The following is a 9,516-nucleotide window of genomic DNA, read 5'->3' as shown; positions in this document are numbered from 1 at the left end:
ATTTTAACACATGGCACAGAGTATACTATGAAAGTATGAGACTGAGCTAAGATTTAATCTAAATTATACTACAATTTACAGTACTTTCTTAACCAAATTTTTTTTTCAAGTTTTTTTTTCATTTTTTATCGTTTAACCTTTGAACTGGTCCTTTTAGGTGATCTTAATCATCCCTAATTCCAACCTGTTCCTCTCAGAGTGATCTCTACTTAAGGCTTTTGTGAAGATGTAAGCAATTTGCTTGTCAATAGCACAAAACTCCACAGTGATCAAGCCTTTCTCATAGTTGTCCCTCGAAAAATGGTGTCTAACATCTATGTGCTTAGTTATCTTATGATGAACAGGATTCTTCGTCATACTAATAGCACTAGTGTTATCACAGAAAATAGGGATGCAACCAACTTCAATACTAAAATCCATCAACTGCTGCTTGATCCACAACAATTGAGCACAATCATGATGCAGCAACAACATACTCAGCTTCAGCAGTAGATAAGGCCACTGAATTCTGCTTTTTAGTAGCCCATGACACAAGACATGAACCAAGAAAGCGTGCCATACCTAAGGTGCTCTTCCTATCCACTAGGAAACCTTAAATCGAGCACAAAGACCTATACTGCACACAATGTCAGGTCTGCTAGAAGTGAGATATAAAAGAGAACCAATCATTCCCCTGTACAACTTCTGATCAACAGATGAACCAGGTTCATCTATATCCAATTTTGTGGATGTTGCAATAGGAGTGTCAATTTCTCTGGATGGTCCTTCCTGGTTTTGTTACTGAGGAATAGGTTCATGAGCAGGTTTCCTCGAGGGTTGAGGACCAGTTCCTCTCTAGTTAGTTCCCCCTGTCATGTTGCCCTGGGTGGAAGGACCTGTTCCTTCCTGTGATGCATCTTTAGGCTGGACTGTGGTTTCACCATTTGAATTTCTTATCGGCCCAATCTCTTCATTATCTTGTTCCTGCCTCTCAGAAAGAATGTTAGTTTTAAAAAAATAACATATACATTTTTTCTACACACATAGTTCTTTTATCGTATATCTTATAAGCTTTACTATGTGAAGAATATCCCAAGAATACTCCCTCATCACTTTTGGGATCATACTTACCTAGGGAGTCTTTGCCATTATTTTGCACAAAGCACTTGCATCTAAATTCCCTAAGATGGGATATATTTAGCTTTCTCCTTTTAAGTGACTCATAGGGAATCTTCTTAACAAGAGGTCTAGTCATGCAACTATTTATGATGTAGCATGCAAAAATTCAGCAAACTTAGCATTTTCATGTTCTGTTTCATGATCAAACCTAATTGATGCAAGTTGATTACCTAGTTGTTTCTGAGTTTTTCTAACAAAAGAAGTAAACATGTCAAATGCTTCATCTTTAGATGTTAAAAACAATGTCCAAGTAAACCTAGAGTAATCATCAACAAACACAATCACATATCTTTTACCACCTCTGTTTGGTGTTCTCATCCACAGAGATCCATATGGACCAATTCCATCGTTCTGGTGGTGCTTACCACTTTCTTGCATTTAAATGAGGATCTTACCTGCTTCCCCCTTGCACAAACCTCAAAAGCTTTGTCTTCCTTGAACTTGATGTTAGGCAGCCCTATCACCAGATCCTTGGAGACTAATTTGTTGAGTTGACTCAGACTTGCATGTCCAAGTCTCTTGTGCCAAAGGAGGGGATCATTGTCCAATGTACTTAAGCAAGTGAGTTCATTTTCTGAAAGTGTGGACAAATATGCAATGTATGTATTGTTTACTCTTTTTCCCTGCAAAACAATCTTGTCAGTGGTAATTTTAATCACAAAACATTTGGTAGTGGTGAATGCTACCAAGTAACCTCTATCACATAATTGCTACACTGATTAGATTGTACTTTAGGCCATGTATCAAGTAGACATTCTCAATAGAGTGAGAATCAGTCTTACCTACATTTCCAACCCCAATGATCTCACCTTTCTTCCCATTTCCAAAGGAGACATTACCTCCTTTGAAGTGCTCAAGTAAAAGGAACTGGTTCTTGCTTCCTGTCATATGCTTTGAGCAATCACTATCCATGTACCATATTAGGCTGCTTCCCTTCACTTGGACCCGCAAAAGGAAATCAGGGGTTAGTCTTAGGAACCCAAACTAGTTTGGGTCCCTTTCAATAGGCAAAAGGGTGAATCACATTCTTTTTAGCCCAACCTGACAGCCTATTTTTCCCTTGAACAAATTCTTTATTATTTTGACTAGCCTTTTCTTTTGCAATACATTCACTTTTATAGTGACCAGTTTTACCACAGTGTGTGCAAATTTTGTTCTTAGAAAGTGTGAGGTACTTGCTTTTGGGATCCCACTTAGGTGCAGGGGTCTCGTAGCTAAGTCCTCTCTTGTTGCTACTATGGTGTTTGTGTAGCCATGAAAGTGCATCGGAAGACCTATTCCATTTACAGGTTCTATCTAGCTCGTGCTTAACCTTGTTTAGATCCTCCTTAAGGACTCTTATATGCTCATCTCTTTTGTACAACTCATCTTTCATTTTTCCTACATTTTCTTCTAAAGTGATTTGTGTGTGATCAACTTTCTTTTTACCAGTTCCTAATTTTAATTTTAGATTTTCAGATCTAAGCTTTAGGATAGTGGTGTCAAGTTCATGAACCTGGTTCTTTAACTCAGCATTTTTACTTTCAGTTTCACTGGCCCTAAGTTCCAGATTTTTGCACTTAGCTTTCAAAATCACACACTCCTTAGACAACTGCTTCTTTTCATTGTTTAAACCCTCAGATCCATCAATAAAATCCAAGAGTAACTCAGATAGCCTTTCTTTAGATAATGATTAATCTTGTCTTTGAGATGAATTATACTTACCTCAGATTCCTTATCGGATTCTCCAATTGCTATAAGTGCTTGTTCATCTCAATCTTCACCCTCTGAGTCCTCATCTGAGCTTTCTCCCCAGGCAACAACCATAGCCTTTGTTGATTCTTTGTTCTTCTGGGTTGAACCTGTTCCTTCTTCCTGTTCCTTCGTTCAGCTCTTTCCTTCTTCCATTCAATTTCCCATTGAGGGCAGTATTTTATGTGGTGATCATTCTTCCCACACTTGTAACAACCCTCATTGGTTTGTTTTTTAGGAACCCTTGGTTTGCTGTAGCTTACACTTCTTAAAGGACCATTTCCTCTCATTAGGTACTTCTTGAAATCCTTTGTGATCATGGTCATTTCATCCTCCTCTAGATCAGCACCTTCAGTGATTCTGAATGCTATGCTCCTTTCCTTCTTGGGTGCATCCATCTTCAAGGTTTGCCTTCTAAGTTCATAGGCAATGAGATTTCCAATTAGCTCATCCAACTTAAGAGTGGCAATGTTCTTTGATTCCTGAATAGCTGTGATTTTGCTTTCCCAAGAGATTGGTAGTACCCTTGTCAAAATCTTCTCAACTTTGTCTTCTTCAAGAATAACCCTTCCAAGAGACTTAAGTTCGTTTGTTAGTGTGGTGAACCTTGTATACATCTCTTGGATGGTTTCCCCTTCCTTCATGGTGAAATTCTCATATTGAGAATACAACAGTGTTCCTCTGGACCTCTTCACTTGAGGTGTTCCTTCATGAGCCACTTGCAATGTGTCCCAGATTTCCTTAGCACTGGTACAACTTTGAATTCTACTGTACTCGTCTGGACCAAGTCCACACACAAGCCATTTCTTGGCCTTAACATTCTTTTCCCATTTCTTCAAATCTCCAGCAGTACAGTCAGCTCTTGTCTTTGGCACATCCACTCCTTCAGCATTTTTCTTTGTAGTAGCCAAGGGACCATCAGTGACTATGTCCCAAAGTTCATAGTCTTCTCCTATGATGTGGTCTCTCATCCTGTTCTTCCACCAGGAATAGTACTGGACATTAAAGAGTGGAGGCCTAGCAGTGGATTGCCCTTCCCAGTTTCCAGGTGGTGCACTCATCTTGATCTGTTCCTAAGGTGTTAGCCTCTTCAAGGATAACCTGTTCTGATACCAATTGATGTTTTAAACGTAAATACCACACAAGAGGGGGGGGGGTGATTTGTATGGTACCAATTTTCGTTTAACTGAACTATAGAAGGACCTAGTTCTTCTATGTGTTCCAACTACAACTGTTTGCGGAATAAGAATTAAAGAAAATAAAGAACACAGAGATTTATACGTGGAAAACACCTGGCTCAAAAGGTCAAAAAACCACGACCTACTACTCAGTAGGATTTACCCAAACTTCCACTAAAATCACTGAGCCAAAACAGCATTTACAAAACTCTTTGTAAACCTAAGGATTACCTCTAATCTCGTTGTAGCAACCAGCCTCTAACTGTTGCGACAACTTCAAGTTAACTCTAACTTGAATACTCAAAGTACCTATTACAATTGCTTCTAGATGAAGCTGAAAGGTACAATATGAAAACACCTACTACAATTAAACTAGAAATAAAGAAAGACACATAAAACTCTTTATGGAGCCGGTTCTTCAATCTGGTTCATGTAGCTTGAGGTTTGCACACTTGAATCGCACACGAACTGCTTGCAAAAATCCTTGCTATTTTGCTCCCAATTCACGTTTAACGTATGCATTTTTGTGCAACTAATGTAACGTGAGAAGATCCTACAATTTATAGAGATAGTAGATGAAGAAATAACTGGAGTTCTGATGCAACTCTTGCTTGGTGGAAGAGTTGTAGTTGATTTCAACTTCTAACTCCTTCCCTATCTTGGATAGTGTTCTTTTTGAGTAAGGAGTCCTTCTCCTTATCAATTATTCAACCTTTTCGATCAGGAGATATTAAATACACCAAGTTAAGCTTATCTCCTTCACGTGCATCCCACATGCTTGAATCTACCCGTTTTTGTGCACCTGAGGGATGGACCTGCGGGATGGACCTGGTTCATGTCTGAGTTCCTTTGTCAGTCGTCACAACTAACCTTTTCTTGGTGCAACACGCTCAATATTATTAATATTGACAAGGATCTTGAGCTCAAATCTGTCAGGGAATTTGGACAGATAAATGACTGGCCAAATGAAAAATATGCAATGAAAATTGACTTCACCTGAAAAATATGAAATTGGACGGATAGTCCATTGTGGAAAAAGTAAAATGAAAAATCAAGTCGATAGACATAAAGACGACTTATAGCACAAGAATTTTTGTAAATATTCCAGCATTAGTTATATGGAGATATGTTCTCCTATGGTGGATGAAATCCTTTTCAGGTTATAATTTGGCAATACATGAAAAACTTGATATGCGTATAATGAAAATCCTTGAAGGATTTAAATTGTTAAAGTTTCAGCAGATCCTTCTGTGGATTAGAGTAATCATGATGTACATAATTTATTTTTGTGTCTAGTGCAATTGGTGCAATAATGTATCTTGCTAGAACCATAAGTATAACAATATTCTAGCGAGATATAGTTTTACTTCTATGTATATTGAAATATGATTAGTGTTATATTGCAAAAGGAATCTATAATATAGATTTGTTTATTCTAACAAATATTATCAAGGTTTTGTTGGTTATGCAAATGCAGGCATTTTCTGAAGTTTGTTCATCAGACAATCTATTTGTACGTGAGAGTACTGCCATATTGTTATTTCACAAGGCAGTCAATTGTTGATAATTATTCAAGTTATGTCAATATACTAAACTGATAAAGCAAGTGATTCAACACACAACAAATGTGTGACTTTTCTTTGAAGAGAAGATTCCAATAATAATGAAGACGATGATGATTGCTTATCTCAATTGAAAGAAGGATATATTGAAGGAGACAGAATAAAGTATATATTTCATCAAAGTTCTTTATCAGACACAATCTTCACCGTACGGTGAAAGAGCTGTTCAACAAATTTATTCGCTTGATAATTTGGTGTTCTGTTCAGTGAAGTATGAGCAACCTCAACATTTGAGAAGTTGATATACAATATCGGAACGCATAATCTCGGAGAAACAAATTGGTGTTTTCATCAGGGGGAGGCACATACGCGCTGTACTCTTTTTCCCTTAGCTAAGGTTTTACCCCACTGTGTTTTCCTGGCGAGGTTTTTAATGAGGCAGCAAGTAATGCGTACTACAAGATATGTGTACTCTTTTTCCTTCACTAAGATTTTTTCCCACGGAATTTTATTTCTTTATAAGGTTTTAACGAGGCACATAATCTATGGACATCCAAGGAGGAGTGTTATGAAATACATATTACATAGATGTCCACTAATCAAATATAACTCCCACAACTCTTCTCCATTATTTAGATAACCCCCACTACTTATCACCATTATAGTTGTAACTCCCACACCTCCATAACCTCCCTGATCTTCCCCCATGTTCTCAATAGTTAATACCATGTTTATGATATCCCTTTGCATACCTCAATGTCATCCTATAAATAGAGGGTTTGAGCATCACATAGTATACACTTGAATACATTGAAGAAATAAGAATCTCTTCTCTATTGCTCCCTACATTCTTGTCTATTTTCTTGTTTTATTACTTTGAGCTAAGTTTCGTAACAATTTGGAAATAATTTGATTTCAAACTTTTATTTTACCCTTAATGAGATAATTATAGGCATACACTACTATAAATACGCAAAATACAGACAGAAGTTGGTCGGTCAAAAAAAGCGACAAAAAACCATCTGGCTTGGACGGAAACTGGAAAAAATATTTTACATTTATTATAAAAAAAATACCGACCAAAGTGGGTAATTTCCGACCAACGTTGGTCGGTATATTAAAACGACCATCAAAATACCGTCCAAGCATATTTGACCGCGTTTTAGTCGGTAATTAGCCATAACCGACCAGAGTTGGTCGGTTTTTTGGTCGGTATTTAGCGGATTTCTAGTAGTGATAATACAAATATTTGTGGCTTGTTTTTTAATCACAAGTTTCAAAAGTTTTTCTTTATCTTAAACTCCATACCCAATCAAAGTGTTACATATAAAGTGTTACAAATTTTTGCTGAATCTAAAAAATAATGAGAGTTTGATATTGTTAGATTAATAATCGCGGGGCGAGAACAACATTATCGTACTTGTCAACGCAGTGGAAGAATTGTTGAACTCACCACCGAAATAATTGTCCTAAACCGAACTTTGAATCACTAGGAAACAAAGTTAATCTTCCACTAATTAGATGCCCTTACTTGTGTGTGTTTTTCGTTGGGAGAAGAAGAGAGTCAGAGAAATTTCTTACGGTTCTTAGTTCTATATTTTCTCCTTCACATAAATAGGCAGAGTAATAGCCGTTAAGGAAGATAACCCACCCCTTTTTGCACGTTCAGTTTAGTGGAGTTTGTGGTCTAGTGGTAACTTCCCTTAACCTCTCTCCCTTATCTCTCCTAACCGGGTCGGGTCAGCCCATATGGAGCGACCCATGACCCATAATCCAACATCTCCCACTTCCTCATAATGGGCTAGACCGATGTCTTTGACACACTTTTCATACTGGATAGTTGGTGCGACCTACGAGCATAAAGAGCTGTGAAATTCCAAAACCAATTAAAGGTCGTACTAAAGCTCTATGTAGAAATTCAATCAAATATGGAAAGGATTCACTACTAGCATGAGGATATTATTACTCGCAATATCCCAGACATCATTCACTATTGCAGTAGCTACTTATTCGATCCTTCTTCCTCGAAAGAGGCAAACTCGAGTTCTCATATAACATTTTATCCAAAATTACACCCAATACCCTCATGGTAAGTGTAATGGTCGACTTATGAATACAAGTTAAATTACTTAATTTTAGTCGTCTTCCCTTTCTACTCGAATCTTTCCATTCCAAATCAACTGCTTTCCCAGACATGCACTGCGTTGCCGAATCAATCATGGCTATTAGTGGCATGCTAAAGTAGCAACACTGATTGGCACTTCAAGAGACAGTAAAAGGTAAAAGGGTATTTCAATAAAAGTTACTCTAACTTCTTTGGGATCTCACACAATGAAGAAGCAGTGATTCATTCTTCCATTATCCCATGGTCGATAGCACGCGTGGTATGAAACACATGTCATGGTGTTCTCACCTTATATTGGCGCGTGTGTCTTATTATTTTAATCATCCAACACCGTACAGAACTTGGTCTAGAAACCTTCAAGTGTCTAACCCGAGTTTCTCACTTCAATAATCCTCAAACCATTTTCTTAGAGAAACTCGTATCTGGCTTACAAAACAAGTCATAATCGAATAGTGAAATTCGTAAGATGTCAAGAACGACCTCTACAAGTAAATATAACCCCACATTATCCAAGGTTCTATAAGGTCTCATCTCTTCACGATTCTTAACGCAAGAGGCGATTGCTCGTGTGCGAGAGCCAATCTCGCGACTTGTTCGACACACTTTATCAACAAAATATTCATCACATGCATACGAGATATAGCGAAATTCAAGAGTCAAATGTTGATGAGCATATTATAATACTAAAGTCATTTTACAATACATAAATATGTTCATATCCTTCGCAAACCTAGAGCCATAACATGTTTCTCAAACAGGCCTCTAGATATCGCCTTTGTAAAAGGATCAGCTATCATGCTTCGCGTAGGAATGTACTGTAAATTTATCTATCCACTTGCTACCATGTCTCTTACAAAGTTATACTTGATATACATGTGTTTGGTCTTGCTGTGATACTTAGGATATTTTGTATATGCAATAGCCGCTTGACTATCACAATATAGAGTCATGGGACCCTGAGAGTTCTTTGTAATATTCAAATGCTCAAAGAATCTCTTCAACCAAACAACTTCTTGAACTGCAGACGCACAAGCCACGAACTCAGCTTCCATTATTGAAAGGGTTGTACAGGTTTGTTTCTTACTTTTTCATGATATAGCACCACCATTAAGTAAGAAGGAATAACCGGACGTTGATTTTCTATCATTCCGATCACCAGCCCAATCAACATTTGTATATCCTCTCAAGTATAAATCATTTCCAGTATAACATAATGAATAATCTGCAGTTCCCTTCAGGTTTCTAAAAATTCTCTTCACAGCTTTCCAATGATCTCTTCTAGGATTGGATTGATACCTACTAACCAGACCTACGGCATAACAAATGTTTGGGCGAGTACACATCATAGCGTACATCAAGCTCCCGACAGCACTTGAATATGGAACTCAAGACATGTCTTCCTTTTCATTTTTAGTTTTGGGACACATTTCAAGGCTTAAAATTTCACCTCTCGCTATAGGAGTATCCATGGATTTGCAACTATTCATGCGAAAACGCTCCAAAATTTTGTTTATATAAGTTTCTTGAGATAAACTCAATAACTTTTTGAAACGGTCTCTTTGGATCTTAACTCCAAGGATATAGTCTGCCTCGTCCATATCTTTCATGTCAAATGACTTTGAAAGCCATGACTTGATAGTTTTCGAATACTCCAAATTGTTTCCGGCCAATAAAATATCGTCCACATAAAGAGAAAGAATTACAAACATCCCATTGGACTTATTCACATAAATGCAATGGTCTTCATCGATCATGGTGAAAT

Source organism: Nicotiana attenuata, chromosome 10 (genome assembly GCF_001879085.1).
Source record: "Nicotiana attenuata strain UT chromosome 10, NIATTr2, whole genome shotgun sequence".
Taxonomy (NCBI): Eukaryota; Viridiplantae; Streptophyta; class Magnoliopsida; order Solanales; family Solanaceae; genus Nicotiana; species Nicotiana attenuata.
This window is presented reverse-complemented; position numbering follows the sequence as displayed.